The sequence below is a fragment of the Cyprinus carpio genome, chromosome A15, assembly GCF_018340385.1.
Source record: "Cyprinus carpio isolate SPL01 chromosome A15, ASM1834038v1, whole genome shotgun sequence".
In the NCBI taxonomy this organism is placed as follows: Eukaryota; Metazoa; Chordata; class Actinopteri; order Cypriniformes; family Cyprinidae; genus Cyprinus; species Cyprinus carpio.
Genome location: NC_056586.1, coordinates 16,577,527 through 16,597,096, shown reverse-complemented (window position 1 = coordinate 16,597,096; position 19,570 = coordinate 16,577,527). Strand labels below are relative to the sequence as shown.

Here is a 19,570-nt window from a genome sequence, read left to right as displayed (position 1 = left end):
CACTGTTCACCACTGAACTGATGAGCAATTCCAGCTGCAGTGTTGAACCGATTCCCTTTTGTGTGTGTGTGTGTATATATATATATATATATATATATATATATATATATATATATATATATATATATATATATATATATATATATACAGGTCCTTCTCAAAAAATTAGCATATTGTGAAAAAGTTCATTATTTTCCATAATGTAATGATAAAAAAATTAAACTTTCATATATTTTAGATTCATTGCACACCAACTGAAATATTTCAGGTCTTTTATTGTTTTAATACTGATGATTTTGGCATACAGCTCATGAAAACCCAAAATTCCTATCTCAAAAAATTAGCATATTTCATCCGACCAATAAAAGAAAAGTGTTTTTTAATACAAAAAAAGTCAGCATTCAAATAATTATGTTCAGTTATGCACTCAATACTTGGTCGGGAATCCTTTTTGCAGAAATGACTGCTTCAATGCGGCGTGGCATGGAGGCAATCAGCCTGTGGCACTGCTAAGGTGTTATGGAGACCCAGGATGCTTTGATAGCGGCCTTAAGCTCATCCAGAGTGTTGGGTCTTGCGTCTCTCAACTTTCTCTTCACAATATCCCACAGATTCTCTATGGGGTTCAGGTCAGGAGAGTTGGCAGGCCAATTGAGCACAGTAATACCATGGTCAGTAAACCATTTACCAGTGGTTTTGGCACTTTGGCAGGTGCCAGGTTGTGCTGAAAAACGAAATCTTCATCTCCATAAAGCTTTTCAGCAGATGGAAGCATGAAGTGCTCGAAAATCTCCTGATAGCTAGCTGCATTGACCCTGCCCTTGATAAAACACAGTGGACCAACACCAGCAGCTGACATGGCACCCCAGACCATCACTGACTGTGGGTACTTGACACTGGACTTCAGGCATTTTGGCATTTCCTTCTCCCCAGTCTTCCTCCAGACTCTGGCACCTTGATTTCCGAATTACATGCAAAATTTGCTTTCATCCGAAACAAGTACTTTGGACCACTAAAAACAGTCCAGTGCTGCTTCTCTGTAGCCCAGGTCAGGTGCTTCTGCCGCTGTTTCTGGTTCAAAAGCACACGCCTGTGCACGGTGGCTCTGGATGTTTCTACTCCAGACTCAGTCCACTGCTTCCGCAGGTCCCCCAAGGTCTGGAATCGGTCCTTCTCCACAATCTTCCTCAGGGTCCGGTCACCTCTTCTCGTTGTGCAGCGTTTTTTGCCACACTTTTTCCTTCCCACAGACTTCCCACTGAGGTGCCTTGATACAGCACTCTGGGAACAGCCTATTTGTTCAGAAATTTCTTTTCTGTGTCTTACCCTCTTGCTTGAGGGTGTCAATGATGGCCTTCTGGAAAGCAGTTTACCCATGATTGCGGTTTTGAGTAATGAACCAGGCTGGGAGTTTTTAAAAGCCTCAGGAATCTTTTGCAGGTGTTTAGAGTTAATTAGTTGATTCAGATGATTAGGTTAATAGCTCGTTTAGAGAACCTTTTCATGATATGCTAATTTTTTTAGATTTTTTTTGAGGTTTTCATGAGCTGTATGCCAAAATCATCAGTATTAAAACAATAAAAGACCTGAAATATTTTAGTTGGTGTGCAATGAATCTAAAATATATGAAAGTTTAATTTTTATCATTACATTATGGAAAATAATGAACTTTTTCACAATATGCTAATTTTTTGAGAAGGACCTGTGTATATATATATATATATTGAATTTCAATTCATTTTAATTCTGCATGGTTGCATTTAAATTCAAATTGCAGTTGCATCCTGTTTGCTGCCTCAATTCAAATTCAGGAATTCTCAGTTCAATTCTGAATGAACCTTGCTGTACTGACCCAACCGCTAGTTTATTCCCTTCACACCCTTATGTCCAATATTGCTCTTGATTTCGGTGAGAGACAGACAGACAAACCCAGAAGAAGCTGGAAGCGGTGAAAATCAATTATGTCAGCCATAAGAGAGAGTGGCGTACTCTCAAACCGAGCACGGCCATCGCTGCTCTGAGCAGGTTAGCTTTAATCATCCACGCACCCTCAGTCCCATTCACCGTCTCACCACTTTTAGCCGTAGCTTTTGATATGGATACGTCTGCAGCCTTTCTCACTGCTCTTTTTCAGTTTGCAGTCTCTGGTTTAAGAATTGATCGCTCTTGCTTTGGCCCCCTGAATTGCTGCCTGTAAAGAGGGCTCCCCACTCATTCAGAAAAAGCTTGCATCAAATCAAATGGAAATCTGAAGAAAAGAGAATGGATGGAGCCAACCTTACCCGATAATGGAGGGTATGCTACACACTGTCCCATCATGTCTGTGCTTCGTTATGTGGTCACTACCAGCAGTGATGGACAGGTGGCTGTTGTAAGGCCACGACCCATAACAGTTGTGATGTAAATGAAATAACAAAAGCTGAAACTTCAGATGGTGATTGTTTGCTTGGGCTGTTTGAGAAGAGATGGGTCAATAACTTGACCCTTATTGGATCTATTTATTTATTTGAAAATATTTTAAATATTCAATTGAAGAGTTCAGATGCAAAATCATCCAAGTGCCATCTGAAATTTTCTACAAATAATTAGCATTTTTTTTTATCAGGCTTGTATGTTTAAGTTCAGTAATTTTACTTTAATAGCAATGTATAGGTCCTTTTCTATGCCATTAAAGTGAAATAAATTAACATAAATATAGGAGCCTGATAAAAAATGCTAATTTTAGATAAATATTTCAGACGGCACTTCAATTCATTCATTCAATAATTCTTTAATACACCTATGGCTATATATATATATATATATATATATATATATATATATATATATATATATATATATATATATATATATATATACATATATATAATATTTTATTTATAACAAAGCTGCTGGATATTAATTATTTGGGGAAAAAACTGTCAAAATAATCAAGATGTTGAGTGTTGTTATTGTTAACTAATCCTATTAAAAATGTGCATATAATTAAATACAAAGCTAGTGAAATTAAATATAAATATTAGATAGAAAAGCATTAAAAGATTATTAGATAAAAATTGAAGTGCTGCTTTGGTGACTTCATTTGATACTTAATTTAATAAAAAATGAATTGAATAAAAATACAAATAGATTTTTTTTCAAAATTTAATTAAAAAAAACTCAAGTTAAATTAAAATGAGATGTCAAAATGTAAAAGTAAAAGCTAAAATAAATACTACAGTAATATAAATAATAAGTCATCTGGTGTGGTGAAAAACAAGAGAAAAACATAAAATGATATCACAGAAAGGAGTTTACCTTTTAAAATAATTTTCGTAGCACTCCTATACATCATTGACCCAGATGCTTGTGACACGTAGGTGTGCAGATGCCATCCTTAACCTGACTCATTGGCAGGTATTTGCATGATACGAGGGATAGAAACAGCGAAGAATAAAGACTTAAGCATGACTGTAGTGTGCAGTCATTCTGTGTCAGTCTGGATGTTTTTTAAAGCGAGCAAGCTGTGAGCATTCTGAGATGAATGAACACAATATGGCCCTCTCATTGCTCCCACCGTCGGCCTGTCTAGACAGCGTACAATTGTAACATTACAAATCAATGATTCACCTAAGGCTCCACTCATGCAGAGGTAGACACTTATATTCCAAGGAGGCCAGAATGGGTTTGAGCATCAGCTCTCCATCACACAGACCTTGCGTCAGCCGACTCTCTGATCTCTATAACACTAAACTTAATATAACATTAGCCCTGTGTGCGTGCTCCTTTACCTCATATGTGCTTTTATCATTTAAAGTTATGCACAGCAACGTCCATGCCACTGTCCTGCCGAGAAGTGTGTTTGTGGGAGAAAAAAGGTCATTTGAAGAGCAACGCCAGCCTGGAAGAGCAGAAACTGCCCATGAATTAGTGATGGTGTTGCTCTTTTTGAGGGTTGTACTCTCCAGAACCCACATGCACACACTCTTTCTCTCAAACTCACAGTTGCTAATGCTTAACCCATCTTTTTCCAGACCCTGCCAGGATATTCAGTGTAGATGAGGATCATGCGCTGCCCTCCATCCCCACCTCGACACACACACTTCCAGTTCTGGCCTTTCCTGCCAGTGTGTTGACACGCAATTAACTGGAGCAAAAATGTAAGTTTAATATTTAATCATTCATGAAAAAATAAAGTTCCAGGAAAGAGGAAGGTGTCTCTTTTAGTATGCACACTTCTCTGGCCTGCAGATTCTCTCATGGGCTTTTTCTTTTGCTCTTTTCCCCCCATTGGCCTCTCTTTTCTGCCTTCTCCAGGGTGTATGTTTGTGTGTGAGAGAGCTAGAGAACAAATTTGTTTCATGTGCATAAAACAGAAGGAGACAGTTGGTGGGGTGGGGGGGGGGGGTCTGTTTGTACAGAACTGTAAATACAGACTCTGTCTACCTTTATGTGGTCTGCCTTCCCTGTGAGTGCACAAGTTGTCTTTAACTAACTGAGTAGTACGTTACAAAAATGTCCTTGAGGAACAAGGATGGGAACATGATATATGTTATAATATTGTCCTTAATTGAAGCAAGTGAGATGTTTTTAATTTTGACCAGGGAAGAAAAGATGGGGAACTTTGCATTCACTGTGGTTTTAGTGATGGGATCACCATACTATGTCTTGCTATTAGAAAAATGTTATTCTGTTTTGACAAGTTGGAACATTCTGTCAGGGAGGAAATCTGGGGAGAAATCAAGTCTCCCTTTGATCCACAAATCCTTCACAAAATGTGCAGTTTGAAATAATCTGTTAATATAAATTAAGTTAATATGATGATATTTTGAAGAAGGTTAGTGGGGCCCAAAGTTGTTTTGGACTTTCACTGTATGGAAAAAAAAATATCTTAAATTGCTTTGTGTTCCATAGAAGAAAATAAGTCAAACATAAGTCATGACATGAGGGTGAGTAAATTATGACACATTATGTAAATCCTCCCTAAAAAACATGTCCAATTGTGGTCAGGAGAACACGAAACTAGCCCGATTTATCTCAGGATTCCTGTTCAGGCTACAAAATCCATATGTTCATAGAATGTGCTTTGAAATGTCTATCAAAATAATAGAAGAAAAGTGAGTTTGAAATCGAGTGCACAAAATTAAGTGCTGCCTTTACAATTCCTTTGACGAAATGTACGTGCATTTTATCAGTTCCTGCGTTCCCTGAAGAGCTCAAACCAATATTCTTGTCGTTGTTAGTGCTGTACTACAGTGTTCAAAATGTCATTACTGTATCACTTCTGCATCAGAATCACAGGTTAAATCCCTTTGCTCATTTCAAGTAGAACATTTCAGTGGGTTCCTAACATTAGAAATATGTGTGTGTATATGAATAAATATTTTCATGTTGAGAAGGATCTCTCTTAGAAGTTATTTCGGCAAGTAGGTGAGTAAAGTAGTTGAATATACAGTCTCTCGGTCTTCGTGGAGACAGGCCCAGCGATTGATTTGCACTCGGTTTGATAAACGCGAGATAGTAAATATGCTGAGAGGACAATATATCCCTAAACATATTCAGCATCTAAAAGAATCAATAGAACGATGCTAAAAAAATCACTTCTTGGCTGAATAATCTTTCTTTGGTAAACATAACCAAATCGTCTATAAACACGAAGGCATAAATGTCAGCGAGTATCACGATCGCCTTTTTATATCAGGATGAATCTGTTTATCGATTTAATTCGGCATCATTCAGCAGGAGGCAGTAAGGAGCCCAGCGTAGCCTAGCCTATCCAAAAACACATGAAGATTATTTTCTGCTGTCAGGCCTTGAAACATCTGTAATTTAATTCAGAAGAACCTCAGGTTGGAGGAAGAGAGCGAGGAAGGCTTTATTTGTTGATGGCACTCTTCTTGTTGTCGATGCCAGCATGTGACGCTGATACATCTCATCCAGTTCGGATGAGGGATGAGAAAGCATGGCTAACCACACTAGCATGCTGTGATTTTCCCAATTCCGACATTCTCAGTAATTTCATGTCAACATGTTTACTTTGACGCTGATGGACATATTCACTTTGGCGCAGCTGACTTATCATTTCAGCCAGTTGGGCTTTGTGGGTGAGAAGGAAGGGAGTGTTAGATGACCTTGAGGGCGAAAAAGAAACAGTTTTGCCACCCTGCCAACCATCTCGGAGCATACAACCCTAACACCCTCTCCGAGGAGCCTTGTGTCCTTGAAAAAAACTTGTCAAATCCTCTAGTCAGAGAGCGTGAGCTGAGTGCCAGTGAGAAAGGGCCAGTGAACATTTGAAGAAATCCACAGTCCTGGCAGAACTCGGATTAAACCAGGCCAGGGAAAGATCCCTGTGAATTGGACAAGACAGACATGAGAGAGCCATGCACACTCCTGAGGATAAGTGGTTGGCTTCCACATCTCCCAGCAACAACCGGTCTCTTGATTTCTAGAAACCAGCCTTTCACATCCCAGGGGCTCTTTAAAGCTGCCTAAATCTTCTGGTAGAACCTAAATCAGTTTATACTGTATATATTGAGTTTATATAATGATATTTACAAAGGAAGATCAGTAGGGCCCAGTGTTGTTTTGGATCCCAGTGACTTTCATTGTATGGACTTCCAAATATCTTGTTTTGTGTTCCACAGAAAAATGTCAGTCAAAAAGGTTTAGTATGACATGAGGGTCAGTAAAGAATGACAAAATGTTTATTTTTGCTAAAGGTGATAAAAATAGTGCACAATGGAATTGTGTTTCAAAAGACTGTCTAGCTGTCTTTAAACATGTCTTAAATAAATGCTCCCTAAAAACATTGTTTAGGTGAACCCAAAACTAGTCTAATTTATCCCAGGCTTCCATTTAGACCAGTGGATCTAAACCTTTTTTACTAAATGGCTCTTTGTCCAAGGCTGCTTTTGGTAGTTCATGACAAATTTTGGTACATTTTAGTAATTCATTTTGTGATTCCAAATATTTCAAGAACTGTATGTTATTATGTATAAACAGTAGTTATTGAGGTGAAAGAATAAATCTGTTTTTGAAATCTGATTAGTAAATAAGCAAATAAATTTAAGTCATCATGTGGACACCTTGGATGATTCCTGAGGACTCCTAGTGGGCCCCGAACCCTGGTTAAGAATCAGCCTGTGAGTTAGACCAATTTAGTTGTGCAGTTTTACACCAAAAAAAAAAAAAAAAAACAATACAAGTCTACTAGCAATGCCAAGATCATGGCTTCAGTTTCTATTTAGTGTAAAATGTTAATAACTGTAACAATGTTTGTATTGAATAGTGTTTAAAAGAAGAAAATTGATATGGCAAACATTCAGAAACCCCTCTTTGGAAAAGCAGTAATCCCCAGACACAGGTTTTAAGTCCTGTTGAGCTATTTAGCTTAGATTATTGTGTTGTGTCCATTCTCTGTTTACAAAGAGTATTGACACTGTCCAAATGTTTACTTTATCTGTGGTCCATGGGGAGGATTCTGTCTAATACAATTACATTTGTCTGTTTTGTGTTTGGTCTCGGCCTTCTTATTGAGTGAAGCATTGACCTTAGTGAAGTTAGTTGACCTAGCTGTACTTTGCTGTGTTATTTATCCCTACCCCTGTTAAAGATAATCAAAAAGTAATGTTAATAAGTTGCTCATTGGTGTACTGCAGCAACCTGTTCAATCTGTCAAAAGGGAATAGTGCAGGCACAAGGATGTGTCATGAGTGCACACATATTCATATGCGCAGATACATTTTGTGCTTGGTGTTTTTGCAGCAATCTACATGAGGACAAAATCTACTTATTTTGTTTAGGCCTGACACAGCAGCTTCCGGCCACTAATAGCTCACCTTATCCAAAATGAAATTAAAGCCGAAAGGCCTGTGGAGCTCCACAAATCCCCAAAGACATTGTGCTAAAAAAGCACAATGTCTTAGAACTGAAAAGCTTTTCTTTGGTCAATCAGTGCTGATTTGTAACACTTGGATGCAAGCACCAGTGGATCCCCATAGTTTCAGGCTGGTTGAGACTTTCAGAATAATGAATTTTTAATGAAGGCCACCTACGGTATTTGTGCTAGACCCTTTACGTGGGCTCTTGCAAATTATTTGGAGTGTTGTTGGGGGGTATAGCGACTGCAGACAGTGACATACGACTTTAGTGATGTACTGATGGTTCATTACGCTAATAAGACTGTAGCTGTGATGTGATTCACAGGATTCCCTGCTTCCTACACACCAAAGAGGGGAATTCAGTTGAAGTTGACTCACCTTGATGAATTACATTTTGTCAAATTATTTTAAATATTTAAGTGTTTATTATTAGTTAAAGAAAATTATTACTAAATATATAAATAATTATAAAAAACGTTCAGAGTTTTGTGGTCAGTAAGATATTTATTTATTTTTTACTTTCATTCAGCGAAGCTGCCATAGCAGGGGACCCTTGCTTGCGACTTCTCCAGGTCATCTGCCATACTTGCATTTGCGATGAAATATTAAAGACAGGTTGATCTCTCTCCATCTTTCTTTTTCTCTCTCTCTCTCTCTCTCTCTGTCTGTCAACCTCTTGCCGAACTTATACTGTAGCAGAGGTGGATTTGTCATCTCAGCAGTTCAAAGCTGAGTCCATGCAGCCAGCATCCGTCCAGCAGAGGAGAGCTGACATATTAAGTGCCACAGATGCATGGAAGAGCTTTATTTTGGTAGATTCACAGAGATGAAAGGTATGAAAAGGTCAAAGAAAACTTCAGGCCGACATACAAGCATTAATTTCAGCATTTACTAATGCATTATTAAAATCAAAAGTTGTATCTGTTAGTATTATTTAATGGGCCTGAGCTAACATGAACTAATTGTTTGTTATACAACAATCAAGTCATTGCAGATTTATTAACCTCCGTAGCATACAGTATGTGAAGTATTTTTCATCTCCCCCATCTTTCTTTCTTTCTTTCTTTCTTTCTTTCTTTTTCTTTTCTTCTTCACAATCTCCACATTATGAAGCGCTCCTGTCATTATTTCTGATGACTCTTTTCCACCAACCATACTAGAGCTCACCTGCTCAGCCCACTTAGACATGAGAGAGCCAGATGGAGTGGTGCATTAATGGAGGGATGAGAGAGAACAGAGGAAGAGAATGAGCATAGAAATCTGATCAAATAAGCCAATCATGTGTGGAACAGTAATGAAGAGCCTGGAGGAGCAGCCTGCGTCCTCTCTCTTCAGATGCATGCAAGATACTTTGTGTTGAGATGAGGAGATGAAGGGAGTTTGTGGAACTTTCCATAATTGCTTCTGATAAGGGTTTAAAGCAAGCACAGTGAGCGCAATGATGGAATAGAAGTTTTTTCACTCGCTCGTCTCAGTGAACTGAATCCAGGAGGGGGAACATTAGAATCTCGTCATCAATGGCTGCTCAATTCTCTCAGTCTCCAGCCTTCTTTGGGCTCAATTACACTCTATTTTCTCGACGAGCACTTCAGTTTCTTTGTTCAGTTTTATATCTGTTTGTACCCTCTGGCCTAATAACATTTGCTAAATTAACTTCTGATGGAACCCGCGTATTAAACAAAAAGCTTGAGCTGCATTCCGGAATACAAATCTGGGATTTTAAAAAAATGAACAGCCATGGTCCATATAAACAAACTCACTTTTAGCATTTAATCCTGTCATGTTAATCTGACATGTTCTCTTAACCCTTAACCGCTGGTTTAATCCCGTTTCCGGCTTGGAGTCATCTCATACCTGTGCATGGATTCAGTCAATTTCTCTTGGCTGTGACAAATCCTTGTATTTCCACATAAAACAGCATTGTTATTTTTTTTTTTTTTTTTTTTTTTTTTTTTTTTTTTTCTATGTGATTTTGGGGTTGCATCCAGTTTATTTACTAATAAAAATTATTTACTCATTTGCTGAAGTCCAAACCCGTTTGACTTCCTTCCTCAAAAAGAAATTTTAAAGAATGTACTTGCCGCTGTAATAAAAGTGAATGGGGATCTGTGCTTTTTAACTCCAAAATGACAATAAAAGTACCACAATGTTATCATAACATGAAAGTGAATCCAGGCTGTTGAACTACCAAATAAAACAGCGTATACTGTATATCTATCATAAAACTGGTTCAGATGTCATTTGACAGCACTTTATGCAAAAAAGACCAAACTGTAAGCATTTTTTGACTGAAAATCTTGCCCTCCATTCAAATATGGTGCCACTAGATTACATCATAACCAGTTTGATGTCAATGATGTCAAGGAAATGTGACAAATTGTCATTGACAAGCATACAATGCATACTGACTTTAGAAGACTTGGAATATATTGCATAAGTCAACTAAACTACTTATAAGGTACATCTGTGTGCTTTTTTATCACTTCGAATCTCAAAAGGCTAGATCCTCATTCACTTTATATGGAAAAAGAGTTGTCATTCTTAAGCATTTGCCTTTTTTTTGGTTTACAGTAAGTAAATCATATGGCTTGGAAATAAATGTAATCATCATGGAAATAAACATCAAAAATACTTACAGACCCCAAGGTTTTGAATGGTAATGCATATTCCTATAACCTGGACCAATTTATAGATGTGTAGTTCCACATGCTCTCTGTATTCTTGATATACCTTTGGCTTGAAGCCCTTAAAAATGTTCAAATAGTGAGTGGCATTGGACTCGTCAAGTGATAGTGTGAAACACCTGGGCCCATAAAGGACATGGTTTACAGTGGGGAAAAGGGCTGTAAATCATGCTCTTCCTGTCCCTGACCTCCTTATCTTTGAACATTTTATCACTTTCTTCTTTTCTTCAAGGCTTTGTCCCATGCTTTTCAGTCATTATGGAACTCCATACTTCACATCACTCCCTCAGTTGCATTGTGAATTAGGGATAAAGTGAGAGAGGGATAAAGACCAGGAAAAGAGGAAGACATGGTACCTTTGGGTATTACTTCAGCATCTCTTGAGTTTTGCACCTTGATATTCAGCAGATTCTGTTTCCTCCACGAATGTCATCAATAGATTCTCTGAGGTTTGTCATCTTCTGGAGTTTATCTTCCTCCAAGCCCTCCTTTTGTTCTTCTTTGCTTTTTTTTTCTTGGCTTTTTCATCCTCATTTCACACCTGCTCTTATCAAAGACTTAGTCTTTTTATTATCAACACTTATATGGGCTTAGAGAATTATGTTACCCAAAAGGAATTTCCTGGTGTCACTTTAATTTTTCATGCAAATGAAAAACTATATTTATATTAGCCAAGAGACTAAACAAAACCCAATAATTAAACATGTCAAATCTACAAAAAAAAAAAAAACTAAATCGCCCAAGAACAAGAAACATTTGAGATACAAATGGAAACTGTTTCAACTCAGTGCACATGCCAGTTATCAGGTTGCATGTGTAAAGGTGTTCACTTGTACCTTCTGGCCCTGCATGTGTCGGAGGAGTATGTCTTAGATGCAAAGCAATATTTCATGTTCCCTTATCTGGGAAAGAGAGAACAGGTTTGGTCAAGAGTAGAGCTGAGATGGTACCTACTGCCCAGGAAAGGTGAGATTAATCTCTTTCCCCTTTTCGCCATCTTACAGCTGTTACATTAAATGCATCCATGCAGAGCCCAGCCCCCCTGAACCTAGTTTTCTGTGGACAGATGACCTGGTCCTTCTTCCACCTCTTCAGTTTTTTTTCACTGGTTATGTTTTAGCCTTAGTTTTTGTCTTTTGCTGAAAATATACTATAAATGTAATCAGTATATTGACATTCATTCATTTTAGTTCATTTTATATGTGGTACCTAATTTAATATGAAATGATTTAATATGATTAATAATATGATTTTATATTTTTAATTAAATGCATGCAGCCTTGGTCAGCATAAAAGAGCCAAAAATTTTAAAAAGGATTTTGTTCCTGAAAGATATTTAGAGGATTGCTAATTTTTTTGGGGTGTTATTTTTTTACCGTCATATTTTACTAAATATTTTAATTGAAGTAATTAGTGTTGCACATATTTTGTCTTATCATTGACCAAAAAAAAAAAAAAACTTATATAGTGAATGTTTTTGTCAGTAGATTTGTTGAGGAGCGTAACACTGCTCTCTTGCTCTCTGTCAGTCTCTGTTGCACGGTCTCCTGCCACATGGCATTCAGAGCCTCCCCTCTAATCAGAATCATCAGCATGGTGACTCTGGACTGAATTAAGGTGGACAGATTTCCACACATGGTGTTCATCAGCACTTTTTGGGCCTTTAAACAGCTCACAGACTGTACAGTCACATCCAACTGCTTGGATCCCTCCATCCATCAGACGTGCCCATCTGCCTGCATGATTCAAATTCACACTCTCATTATGCACACCGGTGTGAGGCAGCACTGGGGAACCGAGGGGAAAAAACACAGCCACCCCCTCTATAAATGGGTGAAATTCCTCACATTATTCTATTTAATAGTTTGGAGCCCAGGGATTTAATTTCCCTTCAATTTTTTTTTTTTTTTTTTTTTTTTTTTTTTAACAACTTAGAAAATGATCCCCTCCTGGCCTGGTATCTCAGAACTGCAGTTTATTCTAATAGAAAAAGATTACATCTTGAATTAAAAAACGCTCATCCTCGGGCTAGTGCCCCAGACATGAGTGAAGACAATCAAAAAGACCCCTGATTCGAACCACAGTTTTTAATATTCACAGCTCCATATGATTATTAAGATATGCATATAGATGCTCATTCCCACTACTGCTACAAATATAATTACAATTAGTGCAAGTGTGGTGTTGCTTTTATGCAACAATTCAGTAAACAAAGGGTAATACAAGGGTGATACTAAGTACATGAAATTTTACACACAATATTGCCTGTCCCTTTGTCTGTTTTTTGGAACACTTATGAAAATTGTTCACAACAAAACTGTTGCATGTCTCACAATGTTATTTTAGTATTATTTATGTACTATTATATTATTTAATAATATATAAAAAAATCTTTTCAGTTTTCATTTTAGTTTGAAAATTTTATGTGCTTTTGACATTTTTATATTTTTTTTAAATAGCTATATTTTTATTTATTTTATCCTCAACTTTTTATTTTAAAAGTTTCTTATATTTTTTACATTTTAACATTTCTATTTTTTTATTACATTTAATTAATATTTTTTTATTTATTTTTTTATCTCATGAAAAGTTTAATAAATAAAGTTTTAGATAGCAGTGACAGGACTGGTCTCCTATATCATTCATGAATGAAAATGAGTGATTCAGTGGCTCATTCATTAAGAAAGTAGCTGAATTCAGAGTAGAGATTAACACACACTTGCTCTTTCTGCTATATCTTTACTTTTAAATGGTAAGCGTTTAACTATTATGCTATCATCCAATCACTTGCTTCACTCACAAATAAATGTGTGTATTTGAAAAAATGTGAATTAATCAATAAATGACTTCTTAAGACTGTCAGTTGTCACCACCAATTGGCTTGTCATTTTACCTTGCAGAAAAAGTCTCTAAAAAAATCCCAAACACTAATGCACAGACAAGTGGAGTGATGTAAACAGTACAATATCTCAGTGCTATTGGACCGTAGCAAATTTAGGACTGTAACTAGGCGCTTTAAAATATCTAATAGTGTGAGTTTATTACCCAGCAGTCCGTGGAGGACTTCTTTGGAGGACACTTTTCACTCTTTGTAAAGGTATACTGGGGCTTATTTAGTGCGTTTGCATATATTGGTCTTAAATGAAAGTCCTTGAAAATTCCTGAGAACAGTCGTGGTGATTTTTATTTATTTATTTATTTATTTATTGTGAAGCCCTCACTGTTCTAGCACAGCAACTGGAGGCACTTATCTGCTTACCTTGCGGCTGTGAAACAAGGTATTTAACAGGGGAAAGTCAGGTGTAAAATAGAGATCCGCCACACTGCGTGACGAACCTCTGATGAGGAAATTCATCAAAACCGTCACTGTGTCTGGAAGTTTCTTTACCAGTACCTATTCTCTCTCTCTCTCTCTCTCTCTCTCTCTCTCTCTCTCTCTCTCTCTCTCTCTCAACACAGACCATGTCATTATAAAAGAGGAGTTCATTAAATTTTCACAGTTTTGCATACACTCCGGCACATGGTTGGCTAGTTTACCAAATCTTATCCAGGAAATCTTCATCTTATTCTATTTGATCACTACACATGATGTACTTGTTTGCTTATAATGCATATTTTACAGTACATACTTGACTTGACAAATGGCAATAATAAGTGAGGAGGACAGGCTGCATTCCCTTGTTTCAGTGGTGTCATGTTTCCAGTCTCTGATATTGTTTTTGCTCTGGCAAATGTTTCAAGTTATGAACCAATTACCCGCATGGGTGTCTCTCTTGCATTTTATTGGAATGTAATAGAATGCTGTCCTTGTATGATGCCATTATTGCTGAAATGTGAATGCATGTTAGCAAAAGCATGGCCATTTCTTTTACATTTCCAATCTATTACAGCTCATAGGGCCATAAGGCTAAGCAACACACCCCCAGGCCTGTATCAAATCAGACCTCTCCTCTTTCTGAATCATGTACTCATGGGAAAAAAAATACAGCCATTTGTAAATGTCTTCGGTTGCATGCTGATTCCAGTCTGAGAAAGTTATGATTAGAATGACTACCATTCCAAATAAGAATGTACAGCATGATCAAGTTGACAGCCTGATGATGTGAATGTAACACTTGTAGGTTCAAAATATATTAATACTACCATTCCAAAAAAAAAAGGGAAAAAAATAAGGGATACATTAAATAGATCAAAAGTGAAAGTGAAGGTATTACAAAAGAGTTTGGTTTTATTCTGCTCTTTTGAACTTTGAAATATATATATATATATGTGTGTGTGTGTATATATATATATATTATATTATATTTTTATATTATTAAATAATATTTTAATATGACAAACCACCTTAGAATTTTTTACAAATATTTTATTTTATGTACTCAGATTACAATTTTCAAAAAGCTTTTGAGAATGACTGGATATTTTTAATGAGATAGAAATTATCTCCATGGATCCAGTGTGTTTAGAGCACATATTCTAACTGCTGTTCCACGACCTGACATCCACCAGGGAAAACTTTAGTAAGTGAATTAAGATGTAGGGAATTTTATTCCTAAGTTAGTATGACTATGCAGTCAGTGTGTGACATTAAAAACTGCATTAGTGATTCTTTGCCCCAGCTATGTGAAATGTATAAATCTTTCAGATGACAGTCTCAGAGGGTGGCTGGGAGAAAGCTGGCACATCGGTCACGGCGGTGCCATCTCCCCACATCCAGTGCTCTTTCGCTGTAGGAGGGTGGATGGTTCGTTCTCCTTAAAATGCCATATCAAAACGGGGGCGACAGCTTGTGTGGGATCGCTCCACATCAACAACAACAGCAGCATCATCATTGAGCTGTGTTCCATTTTTCCAAACACATGCCACACGCTGGGACGAGGCCGCTTCTCCCTGCCAGCGAAAGCTCTTAGTACTTTGATCCTCCTCTTCCACTCCATCACTTAACCAGCTCAAGCTGGCTGTCAGGACACCTCCCCAGCCGCTCCACCCATCTCACTCAAGCAGAGGCTTGGGTTTAGGACAGGAGTTTGGAAGCATATTTAGTGTGAATCATTTGGCATGAACCACTTGGTGTTAATATCGATCATTCGATCTATCATTCTATTGTTCTGTCTGTTTTCATCTGTGTGTCAGTCTGTCTCTCCATCTATATCTGTCTATCTATCATCTATCTCTCTGTCTATCTGTACATCTATCTATCATCCATCTATCTAATATCTTTCTGTATATCCATCTATCTCTCCATCTGTCTATCATTTAAGTCTTACATTCAAGTTTAAATTACAGCTATGTTTGATATCTCAATTATATTTCAATCCTGTACATTCAGATAGAAACATTCTCAATTCAATTTTGAATGGAGCACAATACTGGTTAAGGAAATACCAATCCACTGTTTAATCTCTGTGGGCAGATGAATGCGCCTCACAGAATGCAAGCCCAAGACAATGCTAGGAATAAGAAAATGAACTGGGTTTAAAAACATAGCCTCAATATGTTTTAAAACTACATCAGTCTCATGACATATGGGGTCCTCCATTATTTCACTCTCCTCCTTCCCTTCATTCCTATGATAATTTTGCTGTGAGACCCATCTGCTGTTAAGAATCTATTTATCAATAACCATCTTCCTGGCATGGAGTCACTGGATCCTAATTCACCTCTGAACGGTCTCAGTGTGGAGAATCCTTTGACGTGCTCTGCATTCAAATGCACCCATTACCTTACTATTATGTGCTTCCCAAAGTTGAATTACAGAGTGGAAACATGGCAGATACCCAGAACGCTGCACGGTAAAATCAACAGTCAGAAAGTATTGGTCCAAAAATGCTGTCATACATCATTTTTGATCATTTCATTTAGTGTTCAATTTGCCCAAAACTGTCATTTCAAACAAAAGCTTCTAAATAACAGATCTTTGACAGTGCCTTCCACATATTTATCTAACAAAGCACTACCCAGACATAGATCACAGTGAATGAGACCTCATCAACCAGATATATAATTCCACAGTAGTCAGGGTTGATGTTTTGGATGAGAAACTGCAATTAAGGTTAAAGTTATGGGTAGAAGAAGCCCTGTAATTAGCGGTTTGCATTAGTGGCGCACGTAATAGTAGGTGGTGTTAATGGCCTCTTGTTTTTTGCCAAGGTTATCAGCCTGAGCAAAATGTTTCAGAGTATTGGGGAGAAATCTTATTCCTGCTTTAGAATTGAATTGCTTTTTATGGGTGACAGTGGAGGTTGAAACTAACAGCTAAGCAGCAAGCCGAGAAAATGAGTTTGAAATTCTCCAGCAGCACAAAATGGCTCAAATGAAGTGAGACAACATCAATTAATGTGAGAGGGAGAGGGCCAGGAGAAAGGGAGGATGGGAAGGGGATATGGGCAGCAAGGGAGGGAAAAGATCAAGAACTGATATGGCAACCAAATTGATTTTACTGATTTCAGAGATGGAGCAACTTGCAAAATAAAATATGAGTGTTTACTCGCTTCTGTTTGCCTAAGGAGGTCAGTTTAAGATATCAACAACCTGAATCATTTATCCACATTATACGTGATGAGCTCTACCTGCAAAAGGAACTTGCTGTATTTTGTTCAAGTGCTAACATGTTGACATGCACAAACAAGCTTCAAATGCTGCATTGCCTCATGAATATTTCATATCTCCAAACAAAAGCATTCATATAGCTCTACGTGCCGTAGGTTTGTTTCCTGACACATTTATTGCTAAAATATACCTTGAATGCACCGTTTTGGATTAATATGTCTTCCAAATGCAAAGCCTTGGATGTGTTTGAAAGAGCAATAATGGGTACATTAATGTCTCGTCTTTCTTTGTACCTCCGTTCTCTCTTGTTTCTCTGCACGCATGGCTGTCAGTCGGTGGCACGACCAAGTCGAGCATCCTGCGAAGGGCTGATTGAATTTTTCATATTAAGCCTGGCTGATCACAGAGAGTCACATCTTTGCTCTTCATGAGTCGGAGACGAAGAGGAGGAACAGCCGGGAGCTCTGGCTGCAGCTTTCATCCAGCCCCGTCATACACCAGATTTCATTATGAATAAACCGAGCGGGCCAGGGAGCCTGCTTACGGAGATTTTAAAGAAAGGGTGGGAGAAAGTGTGTACGCTGAAGACCCTTTTGGGAACATGTTCTGAATGGGGTGTAAGGTACTTCTTTTGAATGTGAGTATGTGATCCGGACCTTGAGGGATGTGTAGTAGGGTTTGTAAGGAAGAGTGAATGTTCAGTGCCGGTCGGTGGGTGTGGAACTATCAGAGAGCGTAACATGTTGTATGTTGGGGTTGTGTGTGGTGAGCTCTGCTGTAGAATCCCCTGTAGCAGTATGTGGTAGATCAAAGAGACTTCCGTTAGACTCTGTCCACAAGCTCACGCTCCTCTCGTATCTCAGTGTGTACTCAAACAGACAAGCCCTATGAAAAACAAACCTGGATTTGATGAAACTTTGCTCAATTATTGATCAGCCTGCACAATAGCGTGCACAAGAGAGAGAGAGAGATAGTTGATAAAATAGAAGATAGCAAGAGAGCTGCGAGCTTGTAGGAAAGTCTCTGTTTGTTTGATGATCTAGCTGAAATTTGATTAATTGTTCAATGAAATTCTTGCTTAAGAGCAGCAGTCACCATTTACATTAATTTTACTTAAAATAGCAGCTTGGACATTATGCTAAACATCTACTTCTGTGTTCAACAGAAAGGAAAGTCATACTGCAACAGCATGAAGGTGTGTTAATTTTCCTCATGTGCTCTGCATTTCATTGCAGTAGGAGAAACATCTGACTTGTGCTTTTTCTTTCGTATACAGACTAAAATGTGCATAGGTATAAATAGTTTTTGAATAATTATACAGAAAAACATGATTCAAGAGTGTAGATGTATTAAAATAGCAGAGAAAACAGTATTGTATACACACCTCTCCATAAATATTCCATTTGAACTCAAGTGCATCTCTCATTTTATGTGTCCTTAATGAGGAAGTGACATCATGAGCTGACGTTTTCTCAGTATGCACATTGTTAGTGAATATATATTTATATATAGACATTCCCAGAACAATGAATGCAGAGAGCTATTTAAAATTAAAGGGCTCTTAATGAATCAATTAGCAAAATCTGCTTGTGATAAAGCTGATAGAATGAAATGAGTGGGAGAGAGAGAAAGAAAGGAGGAGGAGAGGACAGAGGGTAGGAATGGTGATAAGGGAGAAAGCCCTCTTGTTTTCTTTCTCATTGCCTAGCATTAATTAGACAGGCAAGTGTGATCTGAATACTTACTGGAGAAAGAAAGGAAGCAGAGATAGAGAAACAGAGACGGAGAGGAGGGTTTCCAGTCTACCTGAACCAAACTACATCATTCGGGAAGTTAAACAGCAGGACAGATAAAAGTGAGGTAGTGTTCGGAATGAAAACTAGCATACTGTTTATTGCATGCGATGTAGCTTGCTGCAACCAATGAATTTCTGATAAGATCTAGAGACATCTTTATATTGAAAAGGAAGGATTCACTTTCACACGTGTAAAAGATAAAGATGCTGCTAGAAAACAAGACATTGATTGACAGTTTTTTTTTTTTTTTTTTTTTAATAACGCAAATTTAGAAAGATGAAAAATGTCATCTTGGTGGAGTGCCATGTCAAAAACAAAAAAACAAAACAAAATGTACATCCTGCTAAAAATGGGGTCTCAAAAATGTGCAGCATGTCACTGGCAGTACACTATACACTGCTTACATTTTAAAAATCTGAAAATATCTTCCTATGTATCAAGTGTCAAATAAATAAATAAATTAGATAGATAGATAGATAGATAGATAGATAGATAGATAGATAGATAGATAGATAGATAGATAGATAGATAGATAGATAGATAGATAGATAGATAGATATTATTTGCCAGTCCAATAAAGTATGTGTCACAAAAAGATTTGATACATTTACATTGTTACTCTAGAAATTATAGGACAATCTAACTGTAATGCATTGTGGGATAGAGTATTTTACATATG

At 37.4% G+C, this 19,570-nt stretch overlaps 1 protein-coding gene and 1 long non-coding RNA gene across 2 annotated transcripts in view; one reads left to right on the top strand and one right to left on the bottom strand.

The window, feature by feature from the left end:
- LOC109079596 (reticulon-4 receptor-like 1) overlaps nucleotides 1-19,570 on the bottom strand; it is a 142,693-nt gene that overhangs the window by 43,452 nt on the left and 79,671 nt on the right. The gene's annotated exons all lie outside the window — the stretch shown is intronic.
- LOC122147711 overlaps nucleotides 1-19,570 on the top strand; it is a 135,229-nt gene that overhangs the window by 54,143 nt on the left and 61,516 nt on the right. Inside the window, exon 2 of the long non-coding RNA XR_006161776.1 lies at nucleotides 4,014-4,139. This is a non-coding gene — a long non-coding RNA (uncharacterized LOC122147711). The remainder of the gene's footprint in view (nucleotides 1-4,013; nucleotides 4,140-19,570) is intronic.